Below are 13993 nucleotides of genomic sequence, written 5' to 3' on the forward strand. Positions count from 1 at the left end.
CAGACATCCAAATTCAAAATTTAACTACCACACCACCACCATAGACTACAAATGATTGATGGCCTATTTACAGAGAGCTTACATATATATCATTATCTTCAGATCAAAATGACTGCTGTTTGGAATAGCAGTATGACCCACACATTCTGAGATTCAAATGAAAAAATTAAAAATTCTCTAAGAGGATAAATATTTCAAATACACTTTATTTCCTTTTACATAAATGAATCAAACACATTTGCTTAAAAAGTCCCCCATGACATATTAAAAGACCTTCTCTTGAAACAGGCCTCTTTCCAACATGAAAAATCATTAAGAGGTGGTGGTAGGAAAATTTCTTCTTGCCTTTGTTCAGAGTTTTTCCTTCAGTTAAATGAACTCCATCAATACACACACTATGAATACTTAAGTATAAAGCAGTGATAAATGTTAAGCTACTGTTAGGACTACACTTCTGCCTCCTTAAATTGTAAAAATTTCAAGGACCAGATTTATATCTGCTTGTAGGTCATCTTTCAAAACTGTTCTAATTTTGCCATCCCTTCTTAAATACTATCACCAGTGAAGAAGTACTTGAACAGAATGATTAGCTGGAAGTACTCTTTAAACAGCAATGATGTCTGATTCTAAGCACAGTATTTTAGTACTTCACATTGCAGTCCTGTAAGTTCAGTTCTAAATTATCCAGTGCTGTGACAATTACTCTGTGTTTGGACAACAAAACCACCCTAGTAAGTACAGGTATCTATAAAAATGAAATACTGGTTTTATTGTGGTTGGTATTGTTTCAGAGGATACTGCAAAGTTGACACTGCAGCAGGCAAGTAATTCTGATTCAGATAACCCTCCTCCACCTACACAAAGAAATGAGAACTTCCCAAACAATAACAGATGTCAGCAGCACTTGCAGTTTAATCTTTCATGAGAGAATACACTCTGCCATGTGATGAAACACCAGAAAAAATTTAATGCTACCTTTCATTGAATAGTTCTTGATGCAATCACAAATAGAGAGATCTAGTGTTTCATCATATTCTTGGAGTGCAACAAAGGGCAATTGGGCTCTTATCAGCAGGGAAATAAGGGTCCCAAAAAGGAGTAACATCAAGAGACATGTCAACAATTCTTTCTTTATTTTTTTTTTTAAACACATAACACTAGTGTACTTCCATATTTTGGAAGGGGAAAGAAATACCCTCCATGCTACAATGCTATTGTTGATACCTGTATTATTAGGAAATACTTAATAGGGACTAATAATACTATTTCTTAATTTCCTTGCATCTTCCTTCTTCAGTATTTACTATTATTTTGACTCAGAAAATTGCCAATATTGTGGCTTACACCCATACACTGAATATATTCCATCTTTTGCAACTGAAGCATACATTTTCCCCAAATTCACTAAATGTCTCCTTTTCATTATTAAACATACATTCAACAAAAAATCAAAACTGTTTTTCATATAACTCTTGCCTTCTTAAGACTATCTGACTGTGTTCACACCATGAGAAGAATCAAAAATCTCACCCTGGTTTTAATTCTTAAAACTCTACCTATCTATTGTCTCCTTCCCAGCTCGCAGTCACTTTCTCTAAACCCCTCTCTAGTGCTGCACAAGTATCAAACAAACAATCTCAAGCTCAAGAGACTTGCTCTGCTACTCAGCTTCTCTGTAACACGTCAGAGAATCATACAATACCAGGTTGGAAGTGACCTCAAGCTCACCTGGTCCAACCTTTCTTGACAAAAGCACACCTTAGACAAGATGGCCCAGCACCCTGTCCAGCTGAACTTTAAGTGTCCTACTGTTGGGGAGTCCACCACCTCCCTGGGGAGATTATTCCAGTGGCTGGTAGCTCTCCTGGTGAAAAATTTGTGTCCAAGTCCAAAGGGGCTCCATGCGAAAGGATTGCACTTTCATGCTTTCCATACTGAACACCTACTGCTCTGTTTTCTCAGCCACTGTGTCTTGGGCTAGTTCTCTTAACAGCAGGACTGCCAGCAGAACAAGTAAGTTTGTATGTATTAGTGGAAATGAATGAGTCAATTTAGTTGGTGGAGAAAATTATAGTGTTGTGAATAGAACTGTGGAAAACCAGCCAACTACTATTTTCTGTTTGGAATTATTTTCACACAAAGAAAGGCAGAACTATCACAAGTTATTTTTGAAAGAAGGGACAGTAAGGCTATGAACTTTATTTTTATTTTAAATGAAAAATACATCCTGCAGAAAATCTTTATCATTAAGCGGAAAATTCAGTTCAACTGCAGAAAAGATAAATGCAAGAGATGCCTGAACTTTTCTTGCGAAAGATCATACTAAATTTGCAATGCTTACATCTCTAGCTTTATCATACCATTTAAGCTAACTCTGGTATTGGATTCTTTTGCATCTCTCATTGTGCTGATGCACAGCTCTGCATGTCTCTTCTCCCTCCTGTTACTCCCTACTCACACGCTGTATCTAAAAGGAGTATGTATGTATTAGTCATCTTCCAGTTTTATTTGTCCTAAGAAATACTTGAGAACATTCTGGAGCAATTAAAGATATGAAGAGGAAGGCTGGTGATCTTTTTGATAACTTTGTCAAAATAAATTGTGGTCTGACAACCATGAGGATAATCACATTTAACAGAACTACAATGATACAAACACTATTTTAGTCTCAGTTGTAAGCAAAAAATGGGACAACTCTTGCTGATAGTACTTGAGAATGGCATAGTGATGCATATCATTACAAAGTCAGTCAGTAGCATCTCTGGATGAAGATAAGGCTCCAAAGAGCCCCTCAAACTAAAAACCATCTCATGTTAACGTATCCAAAAGGTGAGATCAACACCATGCAACAGTAGCATTTTCTTCTTCCCTTCAGTGAAATGTGTGTTTCTTCAGTGCAAAAGCCACTTGCAATACCATTTCACCCTTGTTTTGCAGCCCTCCTTTGTATCAGCCCAACAAAAGGTGGGGCACTGTTTTAAGATAGGTCCATGAAATAAAGGGTTAAAACAGCAGAGCCCGGTGGGAGCAAGGGTCTTAACCATTGTGGTGAGACATCAGAGCAGTCCTTGAACAGCTGTATCAGCACAGGAAGGGCAGTGAATTGTAGCTATGAGCAGAGCAGCAGGGGTGGTAAGGGCAGGCATTTTTCAAGTCAGCTTTACTGCAAAGAAAATTGGTCACGTAAGTACTCCATAAGCAGCAAGTTGAAGAACGTTTCGTAATTATAGCCTCAAAACTCAAGCTGGAGACAGTACAACCATGTTTTGAGTTTTTTCAAAAATATCATACCAGCAAAAATCAGGTTCTACTCTGAAAACTCTTGCCCAATAGACACTATAAAATTGCTTCTAAAAGAGGTCCTGAGAAAACCACTCTTAAGAAACAGCAATGAGTAATGGGGCCTATAACTGGTTTGAAAATTCAACCAAATCATCATACAACACTGTCTTATAGTTGAAAAGCACAACAGTTATTTGGCCAAATTATATTCTATATTTCTCCAGTCAATTACTTAGCAAACATTTTTCTTTAATAAATGGCATAGCTCCAAGTATCTGCTTAAAAACAGAAAACACAAAACCCACCACCACCACAAAATCCCAACTCTTCTGAAATGAAGAATTTCATAATACCCTTTTAGCTCCTGAAAGTAGCAAGCCTCTAAAGAGACACTATCCATAAAAAAACCAGACCAAAACAAGAATCCCAAAACCCCCACAAGAACTGGCTGAAACTATACAATGTGCCAAGTACACCTGGCACCTGTGGCAGAACAAAACCACGGAATGCAGCTTTGGGCGTCTGGCATGAAGGTAGTCAGTATCCTCTCTGCCACCTCTGTAGCAAGAGCTGAACTCAACTATAAGACTGAGGCAAAAGTAACACCAGTAGAAGATTGTTGTCACGTGAAATACATGTCTTCCCCATGCAATATTTCAGTAGGCTTCATGGCATCCTGTTCATCTTCACACCTCATCTTGGAAAATTCCATTATGCCCTCATACTTCACTTTTTCACCATTTGCCCTGCCTAGACAGCAGAGGATGGGATCTCCTACGATCAGGAGAAGCACAATGGCAGGTGGATCAGCTTGTACTTTGGGCTAAATCCAGAGCCCAGCCAGGAAAAATACATTAAAGACATGAGCACATCCATAATGCTCTGCCAGGGATTCTGAGAGTTAGTTCCCTCTGGGATAAGGTGGAACACATGTATGCCATGGCCCAAGCGGGATTAATGACAACCTCTACTTCAGCTTCTCCAAAACATCCTTTTAAGATGCTCTTAGTTCACTTTTACATTTATACATTTCCCCTCTAAGGCTCCACATGATGCAGGATCTCTTCATCAGAGACTCTACTGTTCTGACCAAGCTGCAAGCAGGTAGAAGCAGCTTTTCAGGATGTCCTGACGTGTGGTATTTTCTTTGACCTCCTCAGGCAGAGCATCTCTGGCCAGCATTCATCAGCTCCCTTTTCTGGGATGGGAGTATGTGGGCAAGACCCAAACCATACTCTGCTTAGAGCTCCCTTTGGCTCCCTGTTTTTACATGTCTCAACCCACATTCCTTTTTTTACCTCATGTTGCCTGTTTTTCTCCATCCTCATTTTCTGTAGTTTCTCATTCTCAAGGAGGGCTCTCATGTTTTATTAGGAATAAATTGATATCTGTTCCGAAGAAAAAAGCCAACAGAAACAATGACTCAAAGCAGTTACTGAAAAAAAGCAAGAAAAAAACAAGTGTAGGACATTCCTCACTCCCCATGCCACAGTTTTACAGATCATGCCCTCTAGCTATTCTAGATAAGAGATGTCACTTACATAGCAATTACATAATAATTCTTCACATGGACATCATTCCATCCTTGCCAACCTTCTCCTGAGTGTTCACATGAGGTGCAAGGTGTTTGATGCTCATCACCAACACATGGTAGTAAGTATTGCTTAACAATGAGAATTGTTAATTGAAATTGAAAAACCCCAAACTCTGAACACATTCATTTAAAGTTCAAGAATGTCCTACCTTGGAGTTCAATATTAAAAACCTAAGCTAATATGCAAATGAAATAAATTCTGCATTTGAATATTAAATGAACAGTTGGATGATGAAGTAGGTAGTATCAAAAGAGCAACTGTTTTGGCAGAAAGCATGTCATAACAATAGAACAAATTTAGATAGAAACAGAACTTTCTTCAGTATTAGTGCAATCTGTGTGAAAAACTGAGGCTAATGATGTTTAGTGTCAGTTTTGCATCTGATCATTCACCCTCAAGAAATCCAAAGGAAAAAAAACCTGCTAATTTGCAAAAGGACCAGGAAACACCCTATGAACCACTACAAAGCACTACACTCCCTCAAGCTCCCAGGCAATTCCACATCCCATGAAGTCGCTGTACACATAAACAAATTTCAAAACTTGCTTGCTTTGCAATTTGATATTCATATAGGCCATTGAATTAAGCTAAAAGATCTAGCACCTCATTTCTCTCTGTTCACATAAACATGTACCACTACAAATGTAGATTTTTCAGCCAATGGAGAGAATCCAGCTTCAATACAGGATGCACTGTTGCAGTCTACTGCTTTAGAATGCTTAACCCATAGTTCCCAAAGCACCAGTGCTGATATTTGCAGGGTGTGCTTCTCACTACACAAGTTTTCACAAGGAGCAAACATACAATTTTGGCATTGAATTTTTCAAAACTGCCCAATATAAAATCAAGTCAATGAAAATGAAAGTCAATGAAAACATACCTCCTTTCATTGTACCTGCTAGAGGGAAACACCGTGATCTTTCCAATGGGCTTGGCATGATTTAAGCTATGTAATGCTTTTCCTCTCATTCTCTTACCACCTACCCTGTTTTTCAAAGAGAAATCCTGACCAAAACTCCATCCTCCCCATTAATCTATTGATCAGTTAGTAAAATGCTTGAATACAGGGAATTTGCATTAAAAACTTTATCTTAATGACAGACTTTGGTGCAGTTAAATCACATTTTCACCCTGTGCAAAGTAAGGCTAGATTATCATATGCTTAACAATCAGAATATACATACTCAATAAAACTGTTACTGCTACTTGCTACAAGACAAAGAATTTCAAACAGCCTAATGTTATAGTAATCAAAACTAACCTTAATTACTGTAACAATGCAACTGCTGAAGTAGCAGAATACATACACCGTTAATTATGTCTGTTTGCGAGAGGGAAAAGCAAATTGATCCTAGGCACAGGCAAAGTAACAGTCTTTTCTATCTTTCAAGTTTCCATCTTCTTGCCAAAAATGCACTTTCCTTTGTTTTAATTTCTTGAGCCACATGGCAGCTGTGGATGTTTTTGGGTTTACAGACAAGTGCTAGCAGCAAGTGCAGTATGTTAATGAGTACATACTTCCTGGAAGCAGCTTAACCAGAATGAAATAGAAGAAACAAAAAGTTCCTGACATCCTCTGTTTAAATATTACAGTATTTTAGCAAAAGGATACAAGTTAACAAGAGGTAGAGGAATAACAAACTAACAACTACATTTACAAATCACCAAACAGTTTAGATATTCATTCACCTAGCAACATTTTAAAGGAGGATTTCCTATGTCTCTAGTTTTAACATCACAGGTAAGATAGACTAACACAAAAGTAGCAAGGTATCACAGAACTACTGTGTCTCTCTAGAGAAAAGGGTCAGTGCAAGTAGAACCGTGCCTCTCTGCCCTTCCTAAGGGGAGAACTTGGCTCAAAATGCTCATGAGGCTTTCTCTGGTGGAGATCAGCTGTATTATAGAAAAGATTTTTGCTTTCTCAGAATCTGGACACTCATATAGCTCTTACATGCAGAGCATATTAATATGCCTCCCTGATTTACTGAAAAGTATTTCTAAAACCTTCAAAATTATTGCTCAGAACTACAGATAGATGACATCCCAATGTAGAGAAACTGGTTGCTTATTCTAAAGTCACAAAATTTGTGGCTTTAAAAACCCACACAAAACAAACACCAAGGTGTTTCCACACCTTTGCTGCATAGCACAGTGTTAAGAAGTTAGCCTAACCCTTACTATATGTATAACAAGGAATATGTACCAGAACTCATTCTATCAGAAGCCAGCAAACACCTTTTCTTTCTGGGCAGGGAAAAGCAGAGAGCATTTTAATGGCAGAAATGAAAACTTTGTTACATTTCTTAGTTTGAATATCAAATTAAAAAAAAAAAAAAAGCAAACCCAAACAAAAAGGACCATATAAATACAAAATGAAAAACTTAAAAAGAAAAAAAACACCCCTCTTCTAAAATACTATTATCTTAAAGACCCATATGGCAAGTGTAGGGATGAAAACAAAGAATGTTTTTGCTCTATTTTTCTCTATCTTCATATATAGCTCTAGATGTCTAACTGCTAGGTGCTAACGTCTCCCACCAAAAACTTGAAGTCTTGAATTAATTCATTATATGAACAAATGCAGATGATAAAGTGGTAGTTTAGAGTAGTAATTTTTTCAAGTACTAAGCAGGGTAAGGTCTTAAAGAGCTCAATGCTAAAAAAATAGACTCCTTTTTCTTGCCACCTGACGATTTCATTGCCAATGGTGCTTTCAGCGCTTCCTCTGAATCTGTCTCTTGCCATCTGACACCTCAGTGAATTGATTTGGTGTGCAAAAATAATTATGGATAACCCAAAGAGATAAAACCCACATTGTTTTCTGCCTATGCAAAAGACCTTAACAGTGGATTGGAGAAACACTATAATTGTGACCCATGAAGGCTCTAGGAATAAAACCTGATTTCTCAACAGTGCAAGTCACCAGATGGGCTCAGCTGTTTTGTGAAACCTTACTCTTAGCAGACGCGATTCTGCTGAGATGCGGAAGAAACAGCAAGGGAGATGGCAAAGAGAGGCTCAAAGAAGCCCTGAAGAGACTCTTGTTTACTGCTGCTGATCCCAACACCACAGGCAGGGCAGCGTCTCCCTTTAGCTCCGTGCATAGCATACCCTCTAAACTGCTGTATTCCAGTTCTCTTGCTTCACAAACCAAGACTCACTTTCATTTCCTGTCTGTCAATATTCACCTTATTTTCCAAAACAGAACACGTGGGTTTCAGAGAAAAAATTAGGTTACGTTTGTACAAACAAAATGGGGTCCTAGCTTACGACTAGCCCTCCTGAACACCAGGATAACGAAGAAATAAAACACGTGTGATCCTTTCCCAACCATTGCAGCAGAAGGGAAAAAAAATAAAAGGAAACAAAGTGATTTTATCTTCTAGTTTTGCAACTCTAAGACAACATATTTCTCCCTTCACTTACCTCCTCAGAGCTCCACTGCTACTTTGTTCTCTTTCCCATTTCCCAGGAAGCATTTCTACCTCACAGCGGAGAAACTGCTTATGGAAGGAAAATACTTGCAGTACAGCCTGAAACCACAGCTCTCCTTTTGGCAACAGCAGTAGGTCAGGCAGCTCCTATTTAGTGCCTGCTATTCACTGTCTTCTCTGTGCCATATCCCACCTGCACTGGTACAACTGCTTGTGTGGCTGCAGTGAACTGGATCAGGAAGCCAAATCCAGGTTAACTAAAGTCCCTTCTGCTTTCCCTTTTCTGTAGGGTTATTTTTAACCTAGATCAATCTCAAATTCAGCTCACCTTGTTGTCTCATAAATAGTTGCTCCAGCACACTTGAGGGCACACAGACAGGAAAACAAGTGGCAGGAGACAGAAAAGCAGAACTGCAACTGAAAGAAATGCTTATGAAATAGCACCTTGCACCTGAAATGAAGACAAAGCTTGAGAGCAGCACTGCAGGGCAGACTTTTTACCAAGTTCTAGCCCTAAATTTCACAAGTTTATAAGGAAAATCCCCACTGACTCAAAGTTCCTAACACTGAGAACTTTGCAAGCTTTAAATGCTAGAAGCACTGATTAAATAAAACAGTATAAAACAAACCTGTCTACTCAGATCTGATCTGGAACTCACCTGCTGTATAGCAGAAACAATATTCTTTATTAAATCAACCACTGTAGTTTAGAAAAAAAAAGCATCTGGACAAACAAGTCCTTTATGATGTCTAGTAAGGATGCAGACAAAACACAAAATCTGAAAGCCGTCCAAAAGCCTTTCCAAAGGAGCTCTGTCCAAAGGAGGGATCTGTGGGCTCCGGAAGAACTTTCATTACCTGGAGAAGACTCCCTGCCAGACTGGTGTGGAGTGGAGCAAAGCCCTTCACTCCACACCGTAACCTGCACTGCTGCATCCTTACATGCTGCTCCCTGTACCAATGAGAGGCTTCATTTCTGCAGCACAGCAAAGCCTTAATTAGGCTAAGGAATAAAGTGACTTGAAAGAATATGAGAAATCCCAGCATTATTCAAGATACTACTTTTGATTCTGTCAGTTCTATGAATGTGGATATAAGGGTAAATGAACAAACACTAAACAAACCCAGCAACAAGGGAATGCCAAGCAATTTAAAATACTCTGTCTTTAAAGTAGTCTGAGCCTGTAATAAAGGCCTAACCACAACGGCTAAATACAAACCAATTTATCACTTGGAGGCCCTTCTGACCTTTTGTTATGCTACCAAGTGGCTATCTTTAATGAGTGATAACCTCTCTCTTTGCTAGTCCAAGCTGTGAATAAGCATTTTGTTTTTAATTAAAGCAGAATTTTCAGATGGTGCCTCTCTTCACATGGTGCATACTGGTAGTCTTACATTGGTGATTACAGCAGAGGAATTTTCAGATATTTCTTCAGCGAGTAATTACAACTATTTCTTATTTTCTTATTGCTGAAACCTACCTGATTAATAGATGATACAACCCCAACACAGTGGGAAAGAAGCTTTACATACATTGTTTAAAGATGTTATTCTTGCAGACCATTCCAGCACCACTCCAATATACATTGTTAATTACTCTTTATACAATACATATTTAAGATGATGCTCTAATCCAAGAACAAGGCTCCAAAAGCTACCCATTTCAAAATTGGACAGTTAAATACAATGAACAAAAGAAAAGACACTCTCTGTTGAATAAAACTACACTCTGATCAAAACCACTCAAACAAGAGTCTCTGGAAAAGTGACAGGGAATTAGCTACCTTGGGATAGCAATGGATACAGAGCTTTTCACCTCTACTTCACCAATTTTAATCTAACCAAGGTCAGCAGTGATAGAGCCTTGCCTCTTCTAGTCTTTACAAGAAATATACTTGTGGTGTCTTTTGGTCTTCAACAAGAAAATACAACAGAATGACCCAGCACTGAATGCACATGAAAAATAAGAAGAAAACCCCTCAGTTCTTAAGAAATATACCCAGAGGAGGCTAAAATCTACTGGAAAAAGAAAAAGTAGAAGGCTGCATCCTCCTGTCAAGCACACTTCAAAGGAGCACTACTTAAAGAATAATTATAGGAGTCAAAAAGCAAAGAATTGACTATAATGGGAACTCCATCATACTGAAGATACTGTAGGGAATGCTTTGAGGAGAAGGAGGAGTGAATGAACATAAAACTCACATGCAGAATACACATCACACATGCTGTACTTGGCTATTTAAAGACCACAGAAGCCGAAGTTAGTAAAATCATGCTGGATTAATAAAGCCGGAGATCTGGCTACCAGGTAAGAAGACACATGTACAGAATTATACTTTGAATATCATGTATTGTTTCCCTTTAAAATACATTTTAAGAGCAATTTGCTACCACATACTGCCACAGAAAAAGCAGCAAAGACCATATGAATCCCAGCAAATAAAACTCAGAAGCCAAGCCCATGTCATCAAGATCTACTGGAAGAAGAGAAAGTTTACAAATCTTCCAGTCCCTAAAGAGTGTATGCTAATCACCTGGTCTCTAATCCAGTTTGGTGGTTACAAAGAAACAGACAACATCACAACTAAGTACTCTTGACACTGTTGGGGGGAAAAGGGGAATGGACAAAGGGAGAAACAACCCAACAAAAACCATAAAGAAAACACCAAGTGGGATTACTCTTCATTTATAGCCAAACTTCTTGCTGTCATGTATGACATTCCTTTGCATATCTAATAGGGCAAATAATTCAGAGCCATACATCATAATTACTTTAAAAATCTGTATTATCGTGTTATCTGAAGTAAAACACACACAAAACTTTCTACAAACTACATACTTTTGTAGGGCTGACATTCATTCTAGTTTAGAAAGTAGTTCTAGTAAAGTTAAAACATCCTGTTTCACATAAAATCAATAATGATTTTGAAAGTAACAGATTCACTTGCTGAAGAAGTTATGTGACCTTTTTTAAACCTCAGATGTGTTGTAGTTAAGTTTCATGATACTTTCACAAATTATTCCAAGATAATGAATAATAATAAAGCTAAAATTTTCCTACATTAATTGCAACAAGTTAAGGAACATTCCCTGTGGCCTTTAAAAAAAAAATGTAACTTACTACACGTTGATATTTTTAACTTCTAGGTTGCAAAAGTTTTCAACTACTGCAAATTGAGCAGCTGAAAAAAAAAATCAACAAATAATGAAGAGAATAATTAAATGAATATTAGGATGATAAATCAAATAGAGTAACTTTTATGGCAACTGATAATTGTGCCTCTCCAGATTTCAAATGAAAGATACTTATATTACTATTCTAAAAGGCACTCAGAATTTGTAGGTTGCTGTGCCCTGTGGAAAATCATGAAGGCATTTAAAACAGATAAAGTTTAAAATGGGTACAGAACCCTTAAGCTTCTTGTAACTAAAGGACAACTTCTAATTTTAGTCCTCCAAATCAAAATCCAATGCATATTAGGAGAAGCTGGAACAGAAGGCCATAGAAATAAACCCCTAACAGACTACACTGAAACTTTCCATCTTGTGTATACACACACAGGTATCTTGCCCTCCCTGCTACACAAGCCCGATTCACTCTTTTGGTGACCAAACTTAAGAAACCACCAGTATTCAGATTCCATTCACCTGCAGCTTCAGCCCAGAAATACTCCAAAACATTTGCTCTCATCTACTACTGGTGTTCACATACACGTGGTTTTATTCCACTTCATAGCCTAAGTGCAGTAACAAGTACTAAAGATACTTGAATATACATGGAAAGCTACAATAAATGAGAAGGATATAAGGACCATAATTAGGTGAACAGCATTTACCGTGCTGACCATCGACAGTGAAAGAGGTCTCAAATTACATTTCATGAACTAGTAAGTATAGTTATCAGGGGAAGCTGCGTTACCCTTCATTGTTCTTTCAGGGACCTTAGCATGTCCTTGATCCACACAATTCCATAAGCTCCATGCATGGATCAAGGGCATAACATCACCTTTAGAATTCAAACCTGGATACTCTTCTGTTACCCCTTCAAACAACTTCATTTTCAGTGTCCTGTAGTCTGGAATACATGCTACTAAAGACACTTAACATGCAAAACTAGAAAACTGGTTCAACAACGCAAATAAATAATTCAGAAATATTATAGCTCCAACACATTTTATATTTCTTTAGTTTTTGGTTGCCAGGTATCATATGAATAGATTAAAATCAACATTCATGGACAGTAAACCAAACTTTGTTTCTAATAATTTATTAGTTATATAGTATTCATATATTATCAATCTTCCATGAAGTGAATCCTGGTCTTTCCCAGCAGTATGTCAATGGTGACCAATTTCTTCTCCTAGTTACCGGAGTTGTATCATTACAGAGCTTTTTGCTGCTAAATATACTGAGTAATTAGACATCTGAGCTTGATGGCTCTAGCAGCACTTCATTTTTAAACACTAAAAATGGGAGAGAGAGGTTCTGAAAGAAACTCCTTCTGCAACTTAAAAATGACTGTATTTTATAATACGAGAATGCATTACTACTGTGTGTTGTAGTGTTATTTAATTGCACAAACTAATAGCAGTACAGTTACCATGAAGTACAAAATGCAGTGTTTTGTCATCTGAAGAACTTCAAACAATCCACCCTCTCCCCACACTAATCTTTACAGTGATAAATACTAAAATACCAGGCTACAATACTTCCCATCAAAATTAATGCACTCAATTAAAAAATAAAACCACTAAACAATAATGGTCAAATACTCAATGTATTTGGATTGTGAGGTCTATAACAATAGTGAGCTAAGACACAAAAATTGAAAGGTGAAAGCAATCACCAGAACTAGGTAGATCAAGCAGAGCCCCTGGTCCCACAGCTGGAAATACCCACTGCAGATCCCTGGGAAACCAGAGGAATGCTGTGTGGGCAGGACCCGGCCTATGCAAATCGGGTTACCCAGTTCTACCCCAGACCTCAATAGTAAATACACAAAAAGTACACAAACTGAAAAAAAACCCCAACCAACAAAAAAGCCAAACCCACAAAATCCCCTAACTTCGACGTTTAAAGTTCTTTTCCATTTTAATGCCCTAGGATTTTCCAGTAACAAAGGGTATTGTTGTCACAACACTGAGCTTGCACAACTGCCTGCTCACTACGTCTTGTCTTTACTCTTATCCATCACAAACATACCCAAAGTTTTTTACTAGAAGCGAAGTACGGAAGTCAACATACAAAAAAAAAAGTCTAGGGTTTTTTTCCCAACAGCTCAATCGCCTCTATATTGTTTAAAGTTACGATGAAATACTTACAGGGGAAAAAAAAAAAAACCCAACAAAACAACAAAAACAAAGCAAACAAACGAACAGAAACACCAGCAGAAAGCTCCCTGCCATGACGAGTTCAGATCAATGCTTTTGTCTTCCATTTTACCCAGGGCTCAGGAGAGCAACGCTGTACCGAGGGCTCTCCCAGCGCGCTCTCGAGCGATGTAAACACGTCGCGGGGCTGTGGCTGAGCCGCGGGGCGCGGGCAAGGCCGCGGGGTCACCGGGGCTGCACGATCCGGGCGGGCACAGGAGTTTCTGACCTACATTCCCCGCAGCGGGATGAAAACCCTCCCGCCGCAGACGGAGCGCGGCGGGCGGGCGGCCTCCCCCGCCGGCAGGGT

The 13993-nt window shown here is 38.4% G+C and overlaps 1 protein-coding gene and 1 long non-coding RNA gene across 4 annotated transcripts in view; both read right to left on the reverse strand.

Moving 5' to 3' along the window:
- Positions 1-13993, reverse strand: part of PRKACB (protein kinase cAMP-activated catalytic subunit beta) — a 67092-nt gene that overhangs the window by 52413 nt on the left and 686 nt on the right. The window lies entirely within an intron of this gene.
- On the reverse strand, positions 1111-13842 carry LOC125329935. 2 transcript variants are annotated; one of them, XR_007205311.1, is made up of 3 exons: positions 13784-13842; positions 4581-4670; positions 1111-3163 (listed from the first exon to the last, which is right to left on the reverse strand). It is a non-coding gene; the product is annotated as an uncharacterized LOC125329935 (long non-coding RNA). The 2 variants fall into 2 exon arrangements; XR_007205310.1 differs by having other exon boundaries at positions 1111-4670.

This window comes from Corvus hawaiiensis, chromosome 9, assembly GCF_020740725.1.
Source record: "Corvus hawaiiensis isolate bCorHaw1 chromosome 9, bCorHaw1.pri.cur, whole genome shotgun sequence".
Classification (NCBI taxonomy): domain Eukaryota; kingdom Metazoa; phylum Chordata; class Aves; order Passeriformes; family Corvidae; genus Corvus; species Corvus hawaiiensis.